Source organism: Mustela erminea, chromosome 14, assembly GCF_009829155.1.
Source record: "Mustela erminea isolate mMusErm1 chromosome 14, mMusErm1.Pri, whole genome shotgun sequence".
Classification (NCBI taxonomy): domain Eukaryota; kingdom Metazoa; phylum Chordata; class Mammalia; order Carnivora; family Mustelidae; genus Mustela; species Mustela erminea.
Genome location: NC_045627.1, coordinates 50,763,146 through 50,778,865, shown reverse-complemented (window position 1 = coordinate 50,778,865; position 15,720 = coordinate 50,763,146).

The following is a 15,720-nucleotide window of genomic DNA, read 5'->3' as shown; positions in this document are numbered from 1 at the left end:
GCAAAAATAATGAATACTGTTATGCTGGAAATAAAAAAATATATATATAAAAAAAAAAAGAAAAGAAAAGAAAGAAAGAAAGAAAAGCACCAGGACATTGTGGAGATGGGGAAGGCAATTACAAACTTACACACTCCAGGCAGCTTCAGACCTCTGGTCGTTCTTTCCAGTCTCTCCTTATTTCCTAATGATGGGGCAAGGAGCTACAGGGATCCTTCACAATCCTCCCTTTTAATCAGTTCAAAGAAAACCACCCTCCAGGTGGTTTCTTTCTTCTTTAGAACTTCAATTGCTATTGACAGAATTTGTCTCTGTCGTTATTGACACTGAAGCTACACTCTCAGAACTCAACCCCACTGCTATAAAGCAGCCCCAGTCTCAGAGTACTAAAACAGTTCAAATAGTAGGGGTTTGTAATAAACCTCAACAGGTTCTTGTCTCTGAACCTATTCTCCTTTGTTTAGGCCCTTTGAGAGATACATACCATTTTCTCCTTAGTTCCTTTGCCCTATTCACATATTGGGCTGATATATTTTAGAAAATTATCGTGCCAGAATTTCTTCCTTTCAAATGGGGGGAAATAGTTATGAAATTTGACAGTAGTAATCAAAATAGCCAGCCAGAGAATTAAGTAACACTTCAGCACCTTTTGTTTGCTGTATCTGGCCCTACAGCCGGGAACAATGATCATTTGTTCCTATTCGATCAGCTACAATCTTCTATACGGGAAAAAAAAATCCTTCAACCGATACTGGCAGAATCCACAGTACAACTCCCATCAAGATTCTAATGGATCCTTCAAAGCCTCTTCCCAGAATTAATCAATCCCCTATAAATAAAGACGACTTTCAAGGCATTAAGCCCATAACAGAAGATTACAAGAATTAAGGTCTCGCTATCCCCTGTACTAATCTCTATAATGCCGCTATCTTCCCTGTGAGAAAAGCCAACAACTGAGGAAGGAAGTTTGTCCAGGATCTTCAAGTAATAAATAACACTGTTTTCCTTTGGTACTTTATTGATTCTAACCCCTAACCCCCTAACATCCATTCCAGCAAATTTTTCACTGTAATTAACTATGCAATGTATTTTTAGTATTTCAGTTGAGAAGCATAGCCAATATCATTTTGCTTTTACTTGGGAAGAATGGAAATCCTCCTGGACAATAACAGTCCGAGTTTCACAGAGTCCTTCTTACTTTTTATAAGCCTTCAAAATTGATTTGGATGATAGAAAAATTTTTGCTTTGTTAAAATACTTAAACAGTTTGCTCTGCTTCCCTTCTCACACCTTTTCACAGGAAAATAGCATCCACCTGTGAAAACCTTTGACCTTAAAAGAACATCCAGTAGCCAAAGAAAAATTGCAGTTTACTCAAGCTCATGTTTGATTCCTCAGGCATTTGACCTTGGAGCAAGGACCCTATATGGATCCATGTAAAATTCTTAATGACTGTTTATTATTGACAGATTACCTTTTGACTTCTCATGACAATTTTCAATAGTCTTCCCTACCAACAGCAGATTTTTCATGATTTATTGATGGTTGAAACGATGAAAATGATAAGAATCATGATTGGTATGCTATTGCAACTTCTTCTTGAAGTTAGTCAGTCCCTTTGGCTATTTTGGCCCAGTAGGCTAAGTTACATGCCCTTACTTGAGATGGTACCTTAGCCAAGAGTAAAAAGCACAAATATTTATACCAATAGTTGGTATGCCTTTGGGGAACCTCGTTACTTTAGAATATTATTGAAACAATGATGTGTCCTTATTTCCAATGAGGATAAAATTTTTAAATGGCTCCTCCACCCAAAATTTATTAGATATCATATATTTACCTGCTGCTGTGGTTATTATTAAGGTTCCTGGACATTCCAGCCTCAATCCCTAGAGGCAGAAGTAAACCACCTCACTGATATTTCCACCAAAAACTCTGCTCTCAAGGAAACCAGTAGTTTGGCTAAACCACTGTCATAGACCAAAGGGATACTCCCCAAGTAATCATTTGGAAAAACTAACAAGAGATACCCAACAACTGGCCCCAGAAAGGGAAAACCAATATTGGAAATCTAATAATGAATCTTGGAACACTGAAAAAATAAAATAAATTTTAAATTAAAAAAATAACTATTGGCTTAATAAAAAAAACTCTAGTTTGTACCAAATAATAATCCAGCCCTACCAGAAATTATAAAATTCTCACTACTTACCATTGTATATACATTAGTCTACTGACAAAATTATAGTGTTCATGAGCCAATATTTGTGGGGAGATATTAAGGCCCAAAAAGCACCTACTGCTCTTATCCCACCTGTTCAAAGCATAATCCAGGTAAACCTATTTGCACAAATATATTTCATACAGCTTTCCCCATCTCATAAATATAAATATAAATATATAAATATAAAGATGTTGTTGCGATGATTTGGGGTTTTTTTCCCACTGGACTGAAGCTTTCCCTTATAAATAGGTCAGTGTTTCTTTGTGGCTAAAATTCTGCTAGAAAAGAGTGTCCCTACCTGGGAAACCCTCTGGCTTCATAATGATCAGAGAACCCATTTTATTGGGTGCTTTGACAAGTGTGTGTTGTCTGGACAGTTTCACCACAATTTTATTGTGCATGTCTTCTTTAATTTTAAGAATTAGATACATTTGCATCACTATTAAGACTCAATTAGCAAAATGTTTAGAGGCCCTCCAATACCTGGCCGAAAGTACTGCCATTAGTCCTTCTAAATGCCAGATCTATCCCTTTCGATAGTCCATGTGTATAGCTCTGAGTAGTCATAGGATGTCAAATGCACTTGGTCCCATTGACCCAAAGCTGACGATATCAGTCACAGCAACTTCTTTCAAGATATGTCTCCAAAGGCAAAGGAAACAAAAGCGAAAATGAACTTTTGGGACTTCATCAAGATCAAAAGCTTCTTCACAGCAAAGGAAACAGTCAACAAAACAAAGAGGCAACCCACGGAATGGGAGAAGATATTTGCAAATGACGTACAGACAAAAGGCTGATATCCAGGATCTAAAAAGAAATCCTCAAACTCAACACACACAAAACAGATAATCATATAAAAAAAATGGGCAGAAGATATGAACAAACACTTCTCCAATGAAGACATACAAATGGCTATCAGACACATGAAAAAATGTTCATCATCACTAGCCATCAGGGAGATTCAAATTAAAACCACATTGAGATACCACCTTACACCAGTTAGAATGGCCAAAATTAGCAAGACAGGAAACAACATGTGTCAGAGAGGATGTGGAGAAGAGGGAACCCTCTTACACTGTTGGTGGGAATGCAAGTTGGTACAGCCACTTTGGAGAACAGTGTGGAGATTCCTCAAGAAATTAAAAATAGAGCTTCCCTATGACCCTGTAATTGCCCTACTGGGTATTGACCCAAACATTCTTGAGCAGAATGGTCTTTAGCTTCCAAGTGTTTGAATTTCTTCCAAAATTTTTCTTGTGATTGAGCTCTAGTTTCAAAGCATTGTGGTCTGAGAATATACAGGGAATAATCTCATTCTCTTGGTATCAGTTGAGACCTGATTTGTGAACCCAGTATGTGATCTATTCTGGAGAAAGTTCTATGCACGCTCAAGAAAACTGAGTATTCTGTTGTTTTAGGGTGGAATGTCCTACATATATCTATGATATATGTAGAACATGTGGTCCAGTGTGTCATTCCAAGCTCTTGTTTCTTTGTTGATTTTCTGAATTACTTTAATCATAAAAAATAAATTATTTGATCAAAAGATGTACAGTGCCTGAATGGATAAAAGCCAGAAAAGATCCAATGATATGATACCTACAAGAGATTCACTTTGGCTTAAGGAAACACAGTTTGACAATTAAGGAAAGGAAATTTTTATTTATTTATTTATTTATTTATTTATAAGATTTGTTTATTTTAGAGAGTATGTGCATGCACGCACATGAGTTGGGGATGGAGCAAAGGGAGGGAAACTTCAAGTAGACTCCCTGCTGAATGCAGAACCTGTTTATCCCACAACCCTGAGATCACAATCTGAGACAAAACCAAGAGTCAGACATTTAACTGACTAAGACATCCAGACACCCCATGGAAAAAGATATTTAAAGCAATGGTACCAAAAAATAACAACAATAGCTATATTTAAATCAAACAAAAAGAGACTTTATTCAAGAATGGTCAAAAGAAAAAGAAGGTCCTTATTATAATGATAAAGAGATCAAACCATCAGGAAGATATTACAATTGCAAACATTTATGCACCCAACATTAGAGCACCTAAATATATAAGGCAATTATTAATAGAACAAAAGAAGCAATACAATAACAGTTGGGAACTTTAATACCTATTCTATACTCTAATGGTAGAAAGCCCATCCAAACAGAACTGATAAGAAAACAGTAGATTTGAACAACACTACAGACCTAACAAGACCTAACAGACATATGCATTACATTCCATCCAACAACAGCTGAATACACAATTTTTTAAAGAATCAATGAAACATTTTCTAAAGTAGATCATGTGAAAGGCCATAAAACAAGCCCTAGCCAATTTGAGAAAATTGAAATACAAGTATCTTTTCCAACTACAAAGGTATGGAACTAGAAATTAATAACATGAAGAAACCTAGAAAATATTAAATAGACACAAATTAAAGAACACATTCTAGAACAATCAGTGGAACTTGAGGAAATAAAAGGAAAATAAAAAATACATATCTTTCAAAATGAAAATGGAATCCCAGCATACCAAACATATAGGATGCAGAACAAACAGTTTAAGAGGAAAGTTTATACAATAAACACATAAGGCAAGGGAAAAAAAAGATCTTGAATAGGTAACCTTACTTTACACCTTGATAAACTAGAAAAAATAATCTAAGCACAAAATTAGCAGAAGAGCAGAAACAATAAAAATTGGAGCACAAATAAATGAAATCAAGAATTAAAAAATACAAAGATTAACAAAAGTTAATAGTTGGTTCCTCAAAAAGATAAACAAAAATGACAAACATTTACTGAGACTAAGCAAGAAAAAGAGAAAAAGGACTCATATCGATAAAATTATAAATGAAAGAGAAGACATTATGACTGACACCACAAAAATAAAAAGGTTCATAAAAATTTACCATGAATAATTATACACCAACAAACTGGATCATTTGGAAGAAACGGAAAATTCCTAACAAATACAGCCTACCAATATTGAATAATGAACAAATAGAAAATTAGAGAAGACTGATAATGAGTAAGGACATTTAATCAGTAATCAAAATCCTCCTAAAAAAAGGAAGTCCAGAACCAGAAACTTTTACTGGCAAATTCTACCAATCACTTAAAGAATTTACAACTGTCCTCAAACTCTTCCAAAACGTTGAAAAGAACTCCAAAACTCATTTTCACAAGACTAGTATTACCCAGATGCCAAAGCTAGATAAGGACTCCTTAAGAAAGGACACTACCAGCCAATACCACTGATGATTATAATGCAAAAATTGCCCCATATCATGATCAATTGGGATTTATGCCTGGAATGCAAGGATGATTCAACATATACAAATGAATAAATGTGATACATCCCATTAATAGGATGAAAGAAGAAAACCTTATGATCATCTTAATCAGTGCAGAAAAATCATTTGACAAAACCAACATCTATTCATGATAAAAACCCTCAGCAAATTGAATATGGAAGGACTGTACCTTAACATAATAAAGGCCATATAGGACAGTCTCCCAAACAACATCATAATCTATCATCAAAAATTGAAAGCTTTTAAGATCAGGAACAAGACGAAGTGACCCAGCATCATTACTTCTATTCAACTTAGTACTGGAAGTCCTAGCCACAGCAATAATGTGGGAGGAAAAGTCATCTGGATCAGAAAAGAAAAAGTAAAATAATCTGTTCACAGATGACATGATTTTATATATAGGAAATCCAAAGAACTCAAACATTATTAAAATTGATTAACAAATTCAGTAAAGTTGCAGAATACAAAATCGACATATAAAAATTACTAGAATTTATATATACTAACAATGGAAAAGAAGAAAAGAATTTATATATACTAACAATAGCAGGACAACAAAATATTTAGGAATAACTCTAACCAAGGAGTAAAAGATCAGCACACTGAAACTGTGAGTCATTAGAGAAGGAATATATAAATGGAAAGATATACTGTATTCATGGATTAGAAGAATATTGTTAAAATGTCCATGCTCTTAAGGCCATCTATAGGTTCAATGCAATGTCAGTCAAGATCCCAATGGAGTTTTTTTTTTAATAGAAATAGGAAGAAAAACTCTAATTCATGTGGAACTACAGCTGATTCTAAATAACCAAAATACCTGAGAAGAACTAACCTGGAGGCATCACACTTTCTAATTTCAAAGTATGTAACAGTGATATAGTAATCTATACAGTGGGTACTAGCTTAAAAATAGACACATAGAACAAAGGAGCAGAACTGACACCCAGGAATAATTCTTTATATATACCATTAACTAATATTTGACAAGGGAGCCAAAAACACTCAATGAAGAAAAGACATTCTCTTCAATAAATGGTTCTGGGAAAATTGGATATTTACATACAAAAGCTAAAACTACACTCCTAACTTACACCATGCACAGTATTAACTGTAACTGAATTGAAGACTTAAATGTTAGACCTGAAAACATTAACTCCTTGAAGAAAATGTAAAGAAAAAGCTCCTTCATATCGGCCTTCACAAAGGATTTTTGGGCATGGCTCCAAAAGCACAAGTAACAAAAGCAAAAATAATAAATAAGAGGGACTATATTAAAATTAAAAGCTTTTGTGCAGCTAAAAAAAAATGTTAAACAAAATAAAAAGGGAAACCTACAGAATGAGAAAACATATGTGCAAACCACATGTCTAAAAAGGGATTGATATACAAGATAGATAAGGAAACCCTTACAACTCAAACACAATTGGAGGGAAGGGTGTGGGGGCTTGAGTGAGCCTGGTGGTGGATATTAAAGAGGGCATGTATTACATGGAACACTGGGTGTGGTTCATGGACAATGAATCTTGGAATACTGGGGAAAAAACACAAATAATCCAATTTAAAGTGGTCAAAGGACCTGTACAGACATTTTTCCAGTAAAGACATTCAAATGACAGTAGTACATGAAAAGGTGCTCAGCATCACTAATCACAAGGAAATGGAAATCAAAACCACAATGAGATGTCACTTTAGACCTAGTAGGATGGATATCATAAAAAACACAAGAGATACCAAATGCTGATGAAGATTAGAAGAAAAAGCAGTCCTGGTGCACTGTTGATAGAAATGTAAACTGTGGACACTAAGAAGTTTCCTCAAAAAATTATAGAGGGTATGATGCTAAGTGAAATAACTCAGTCATAGAAAGACAAATACCATATGATTTTACTTATACTTGATATTTAAGAAACAAATGAGCAAAGAAAAAAGAGGCAAACCAAAAAATGGAATCTTAACTATAGAGAAAAAACTGCTAGTTACCAGAGGGAAGATAGATTTGGAGATGATTGAAATAGGTGAAAGGAGTTAAGAGTATACTCATACTGATGAGGACTAGGTAATCTGTACAACTGTTGAATCACTGTATTGTACACTTGAAATTAATAAAACACTGCATGTCAACTATACAGAAATTTTAAAGAATATATTGAAAATTTTTAAAAAATTATAAATAGAACTATCATATTATCCAGTAATTCCTCTTCTGAGTATATATCAGAAGGAAACAAAATTGCTAACCTGAAGAAATATCTGCACTCCTATGTTTAATAAAGCATTATTTACAACAGCCAAAATACAATGTAAGTGCCCACTGACAGATGAATGGAAATAGATGATAGATAGATAGATGATAGATAATATGGAGATATATTTATATATATATATAAATTTATATATATATATATAAAGTTATATATATATATATATAAAGTTATAAAAGGGAAGGAAATTCTGCACTTGCTACAACATGGATAGGCCTTGAAGACATTATGCTAAGTGAAATAAGTCAGACAGGGAAAGATAAATACAGTATGATCTTACTTACTGTGAACTTAAAAACAAAAACCAAACTCATAGATACAGAGAACAGATTGGTGGTTGCCAGAGGAAAGGGCACACGTGGGAGAAATGGGAAAACATGGTCAGAAATTACAAACTTCCAGTAATAAGACAGAAGCTCTGGCAGTGAATGGGTCTATATAGCCCCCTTCTTCTTGCTCCCATCCAATATTAATGAACACTTTGCTATCCTCCACTGTCCTTAAGAAACTCAGTTCATTCTGGGTTCTCATCACTGATAGTATGTGTTCTTGTCACTCTTAATATTGTGTCCTTAGAGGAGGCTTTCTTGTCTTCTTTGGTTCTTCTCAGGCCAAGTTCAACAAAATAACTTTCAGAGTCATACACATATCTTTCAGTAACATCCCATGGTTGTCCTATTGAAACTGATTTCAATCCCAGACTCTCCAAACTCTCTGAGAACTTGGATCATAGGATATTAACTGATGGGTCTTAGAAAGCTTTGGATACTGGGCTCCCCAAGTCAATAGGGTCTCTGGCAATATCCAGCATTCTCTGCCATAAAGGATACTTCTCCCTCAATCTCTCAACCTTCCTGGGCCACTACCCATGATTCTATTGACTAATACAAGATATACTATGTTCTGAGAAATGAAGCCTCACCCATAACAAAGTGTTAAAAGCATGTTTCTTTTTATTACCCATTCACCAGACACTGACTGCAGACTCACCTCCTGGAACCTAGATCCACCTTCCCACTTGGCTTTAGCCAGTGTTGGCTTCCTCCAGGCTGTGGTACATAAGAAGACATCTTGGCATAGGCCGCCCCATGGTGCATTCGGCCCCATGCTGTCTTTGGAGGTGGCACCTGGGCCAGAGCTAAGGCTGCACTAGCCACTGCTCACTCACCCTTGGGGCTGAGACCTTTCCTTTTTGGGTTTGCTGGCTCAAGTGATAGCTGAAATATCAACCCAGCTGGTCACATCCCACACTTGTGAATACACCATGTATAACCAAGAGTCCACATTAGAGTTCAAGATATTCCTTCCCCATCCTAGCTGAGTGGCCACACAAGTTGTATCTTTGCTACACCCTGAGAATCTCCCAGGTTTTACTGGGAGCTTTCCCTCTGCCTCTCTGCCTCTGGCGACCCTCCACAGTTATGATATGGGAGGATTATACCAGGTAGTAGTGAGTTCTGTGACCTGACAGAGTGCAAATGAGTCTGGGAATTTAACTACTGGTTCAGGGTGGAGTAGGTAATGTCTAAGAAGGGGCTTAAGGGAATGGCTTCTGAGTAGGCATCCTTTGTGCCAAGAATTGAACAACATAGGACTTCTCCCTGTAGTGATACTTGAGAGGAGATGGGAGAAGTGACTCAAGTAACTGAACCGTTGGTGCAATGGTAGCAGATGTGGGGTTCAGGGATCCAGGGAGTGTAAAGCAGATTAGAAAAGAAAGAGAATCCTTCAGGGACTGAAAGAAAAACTAGTCCTGAGTCCCTGCTCCTTCCTTCCTTAATTCACTCACTCAGTAAAAGCTCAGGATGTCCAGGGAGAAATGGTGTAGCAACATAAGGTGTCAAGGCTCTGTACTTTTGCCCAAGCTTTCGGAGAATCTATTACAAAGATAAGATTGTAACGGACAAAAATGGGAAGCCTAAGGTGGGGAGAGCTGATTCAGAAGATATATTAAAACTTTGGGGGATCATCCCCAAAGCAAAACTTTATTTGGCGAAGAAAGCCCATTTGCGAATATGGAAACGAGATACCAAATCCCTAAATTTCAACATTCATCTGTTAGGATTATAAACTATTCCTTAAACTGTAGAATATTTGAACAACATAATAAACTTGTTTTATTTATATAGCCTAAGTGAAATTGCAAAATATCTAGGACAGCCTGAAAACTAATCTGTCCATTTAGAATTTTGCATCTGACTGAACCATTATTCAGGAGTAAGCAGAAAACAGATATTTTCAGATGTACATAGCTTAAGTTTATCACCCACACAAATCTGGTAACAGAACTAATAAAAAAGTGCTTCAGAACAAAGGAAACTGAACTCAGATGAAAAGAGAAGGTTTCAAGAACCATTGGTGAGCAGCAGAGCCAGGAAAACATGCTGACCACTGGAAATACCTCTATACTGAAAATCACAGGGATAGTCACCATCTGGGAGAGTTTATCTCTTAAAAAGGATGGAGAAAATCAAGGTAGGATGAGTAGGATGGTCTCAAAGAACGGAATAGTTCCAGAAAATTTCAGCCATCTTTACAGGAAGTGTTGGGGCCACTGGAGGAGTCTGCAACACTGTCCCTTTTGGGCTTAGTACTTGGCTGCCAGCAAGGGTACTGCCTCTTGATAAAATGGGGTGGGTGATGATGGTGAGTAGTGATCCCAGAGCATCCATCTCCCTGGAGGTCAGAGATCTGGCTGGTGTATTTCCAGAGGTCCCACAGGCTTGACTCGCCAGTTAAAGGCAGAATTCCTCAGGTGGTGGTTGTTGTTAAGCTATCTATAAACTTTTTAAAGGAGACTTGTCTAATACATAAAGAAATGAAAAAGTTGATTGCAAAAGAATGGAAAAAAGATATGCCAGGAATGCTGGACAAACCAAAGGACTACAGTCTTCAGTACAGGAAAACAGTACTAGGGTTAGAGAGGGTGAGTTCCTAATGATAGAGTTCCATTTTCCAGGAAGCTACACAATTTTAAAATGATATGCACCTATAAAATGAAAATGGTAAACAATAAGAAGAAATTGCCAAATTCACTATTATGCTAGGAAATTGCAAAACTCACTTCTTAAGATTATAAAATATTAAACTGTTGAATATTTGAATAACACAATAAACTTGGCTTAATGGACTTATAAAGCATCCTCTACCCAGTCATGTATTAAAAGGAGTCCAAATAAAACTCAAAGAAGCAACATCATACAGACCATGTTCTCATAATGCAATTACGTTGTAAACCAATGACAAAAATAATTTTTGAAGAGCACATAAAATTCAAATTTTAAATTATGTGTAAGTAATAATGGATCAAAGGACAAATCAAATTTTTAATTTAAATATTCTTAAGAGATTATGCTGAGTGAAATGTCAAGGAGAGGGAGCCAATTATCATATAGTTTCACTTATTTGTGGGGCATAAGAAATAACACAGAAGACAAGGGGAGATGGAGAGGAGAAAGGAGTTGGGGGAAATTGGAGGGGGAGGCAAACCTTGAAAGACTATGGACTCTGAAAAACAATCTGAGGGTTTTGGAGGGGCAGGGGTTGGGAGTTTGGGTGAGGCTGGTGGTGGGTATTATGGAGGGCATATATTGCATGGAGCACTGGGTGTGGTACATAAAGAATTCTGGAACACTGAAAAGAAATTTTAAAAATAAATAAAATTAAAAATAAATAAATGAATATTCTTAAGATTAAATGACATTAAATATCACATATAGAAACTTAGGAGATTCTCTAAAAGAGAAACTTAGAGGATAATATGAGGTGCAGAGTTTCATGTAACAGAAAAGAAAGAGTGAAAATAAATGAGCTAAGCATGGAACTAAATACATTAGATAAGAATAATTTTATAAACCTTAGAAAGCAAAAGGGAAAAGGTTTTTGAAGAAAGAAAAACTTAACTAGAATGAGAAAATTCAATAGAAAGTAATAAAAAAGCTAAAGGTTATTTGAAAAGTTTACTAATATAGATAATGTTATAATGAACTTGATCATAAAACAAGACAGTGCGGGCCACCTGTGTGGTTCAGTTGGTTAAGCAACTGCCTTCAGCTCAGGTCATGGTCCCAGAGTCCCAGGTCCGAGTCCTGCATGAGGCTCCCAGCTCCATGGGGAGCCTGCTTCTCCCTCTGACCTTCTTGCCTCTCGTGCTCTCTCTCACTGTCTCTCTCTCAAATAAATAAATGAATTAAAAACAAAAACAAACAAAAAACAAGACAGTGCTTCCCAGCCTATGTTTTCATGATAAACTCCCCAAGGTTCTTTTTTTTTTTAATTAACAAATAATGTGTTGCTTGTTACAGGGGTACAGGTCTGTGTCTTACACAATTCACAACACTCATCATAGCACATACCCTCCCCAAAGTCCCATCACACCGCCAACCCAACCCTCTCACCCCCATCCCCTCCGGAAACCCTCAATTTGTTTGCTGACATTAAGAGACTCTTATGTTTTATCTCCCTCTTTGGTTTCATCCTGTTTCATTTTTCCCTCCCTTCCCCTATGATCCTCTGTCTTGTTTCTCAAATTCCTCATATCAGTGAGATCATATAATTGTCTTTCTCTGATTGACTTACTTCACTTAGCATAATACCCTCTTGTTCCATCCATGTCATTGCAGATGGCAGGATTTTGTGGTTTTGATGGCTGCATAGTATTCCATTGCACACGCACGCACACACACACACACACACACACAGAGCACAGCACATCTTCTTTATCCATTCTTCTATTGATGGACATCTAGGCTCTTTCCATAGTTTGGCTATTGTGGGCATTGCTGCTATAAACATTCGGGAGCATGTGCCCTTCAGGTCACTACATTTGTATCTTTTTTTAAAATTTATTTTTTATTTATTTTCAGCATAACAGTATTCATTATTTTTGCACCACACCCAGTGCTCCATGCAATACGTGCCCTCTATAATACCCACCACCTGGCACCCCGACCTCCCACCCCCCCGCCCCTTCAAAACCCTCAGATTGTTTTTCAAAGTCCATAGTCTCTCGTGGTTCACCTCCCCTTCTAATTTCCCCCAACTCCCTTCTCCTATCTCCCCATGTCCTCCATGCTATTTGTTATGCTCCACAAATAAGTGAAACCATATGATAATTGACTCTCTCTGCTTGATTTATTTCACTCAGCAGAATCTCTTCCAGCCCCGTCCATGTTGCTACAAAAGTTGGGTATTCGTCCTTTCTGATGGAAGCACAATACTCCATAGTGTATATGGACCACATCTATCTTATCCATTCGTCCGCTGACACAAAACAGACAATCATATCAAAAAATGGGCAGAAGATATGAACAGACACTTCTCCAATGAAGACATACAAATGGCTCTCAGACACATGAAAAAATGTTCATCATCACTACATTTGTATCTTTAGTGTAAATACACAGTAGTGCAATTGCTGGGTCATAGGGTAGCTCTATTTTCAACTTTTTGAAGAACCTCCATACTATTTTCCAGAGTGTCTGCATGAGTTTGCATTCCCACCAACACTGTAGGAGAGTTCCACTTTCTCTACATCCTTGCCAACATCTGTCATTTTCTGACTGATTAATTTTAGCCATTCTGACTGGTGTGAGGTGGTATCTCCCTGTGGTTTTGATTTGGATTTCCCTGATGCCAAGTGATGTTGAGCACTTTCTTATGTGTCTGTTGGCCATTTGAATGTCTTCTTTGCAGAAATGTCTATTCATGTCTTCTGTACATTTTTGATTGGATTATTTGTTCTTTGGGCATTGAATTTTATAAGTTCTTTTTTCTTTTCTTTTTTTTTCAGTGTTCCAAGATTCATTATCCATGCATCACACCCAGTGCTCCATGCAATACATGCCCCCCTAATTACCCAATACCAGGCTCACCCAACCACCAGCCTCCTCCCCTCCAAAACCCTGTTTGTTTCTCAGAGTCCACAGTCTTTCATGGTTCACCTCCCCATCCAATTTGCCCCAATTCACTTTTCCTTTTTTTCCCCATACTGTTTTCCAAAGTGGCTACACTAACTTGCATTCCCACCAGCAGTGTAAGAAGGTTCCCCCTTTCTCCATATCCTCAACAACCTTTGTTGTTTCTTGCCTTCTCAATTTTTGCCATTCTAACTGGTGTAAGGTGGTATCTCAATGTGGTTATTTTTGTTTGTTTTTTTGTTTTAATTTCTTTTCAACGTAACATAATTCATTATTTATGCACCACACCCAGTGTTCCATGCAATATGTGCCCTCCATAATGTGGTTTTGATTTGAATCTCCCTGACGGTCAATGATGAACATTTTTTCATGTGTCTGTTAGCCATTTGTATGTCTTCTTTGGACAAGTGTCTGTTCATGTCTTCTGCCCATTTTTTTAAATTTTTTTTATTTCTTTTTTTTTTAATTTATTTTTTATTTCTTTTCAGCATAACAGTATTCATTGTTTTAGCACCACGTCCAGTGCTCCATGCAATCCGTGTCCTCTCTAATACCCACCACCTGGTTCCCCCAACACTCCACCCCCCACCCCTTCAAAACCCTCAGATTGTTTTTCAGAGTCCATAGTCTCTCATGGTTCACCTCCCCTTCCAATTTCCATCAACTCCATTCTCCTCTCCATCTCCCCTTGTCCTCCATGCTATTTGTTATGCTCCACAAATAAGTGAAACCATATGATAATTGACTCTCTCTGCTTGACTTATTTCACTCAGCAGAATCTCTTCCAGTCCCGTCCATGTTGCTACAAAAGTTGGGTATTCGTCCTTTCTGATGGAGGCATAATACTCCATAGTGTAGATGGACCACATCTTCCTTATCCATTTGTCCTTTGAAGGGCATCTTGGTTCTTTCCATAGTTTGGCGACCGTGGCCATTGCTGCTATAAACATTGGGGTACAGATGGCCCTTCTTTTCACTACATCTGTATCTTTGGGGTAAATACCCAGTAGTGCAATTGCAGGGTCATAGGGAAGCTCTATTTTTAATTTCTTGAGGAATCTCCACACTGTTCTCCAAAGTGGCTGCACCAACTTGCATTCCCACCAACAGTGGAAGAGGGTTCCCCTTTCTCCACATCCTCTCCAACACATGTTGTTTCCTGTCTTGCTAATTTTGGCCATTCTAACTGGTGTAAGGTGGTATCTCAATGTGGTTTTAATTTGAATCTCCCTGAGGGCCAGTGATGATGAACATTTTTTCATGTGTCTGATAGCCATTTGTATGTCTTCATTGGAGAAGAGTCTGTTCATATCTTCTGCCCATTTTTTTAATATGATTGTCTGTTTTTTGTGTGTTGAGTTTGAAGAGTCCTTTATAGATCCTGGATATCAGCCTTTTGTCTGTACTGTCATTTGCAAATATCTTCTCCCATTCCGTGGGTTGCCTCTTTGTTTAATTGACTGTTTCCTTTGCTGTACAGAAGCTTTTGATCTTGGGACTTCGTCAAGGTCTTCTGCCCATTTTTTGATGTGATTATCTATGTTTTGAGTGTTGAGTTTGAGGAGTTCTTTATAGATCTTAGATATCAGACCTTTGTTTGTAGCACCATTTGCAAATATCTTCTCCCATTCCATGGGGTGCCTGTTTGTTTTGTTCACTGTTTCCTTTGATGTGCAGAAGTTTGTTATCTTGATGAACTCCCAAAAGTTCATTTTCACTTTTTTTCCCTCTGTCTTTTTAGACAAGTCATGAAAGAAGTTGCTGTGGCCGATTTCTTTATAGATTTTAGATAGTAGCCCTTTTTCTGATATTTCACTTGCAAATATCTTCTCCTTATCTGTTGGTTGACTGTTTCCTTTGCTGTGCAAAGGCTTTTTATCTTGATGAAATACCAGGAGTTCACATTTGTCCTTGCTTCCCTTGCCTTTGCAATGTATCTAGGAAGATGTTACTGGAGCTGAGGTTGAAAATGTTGTTGCCTGTGTTCTCCTGAAG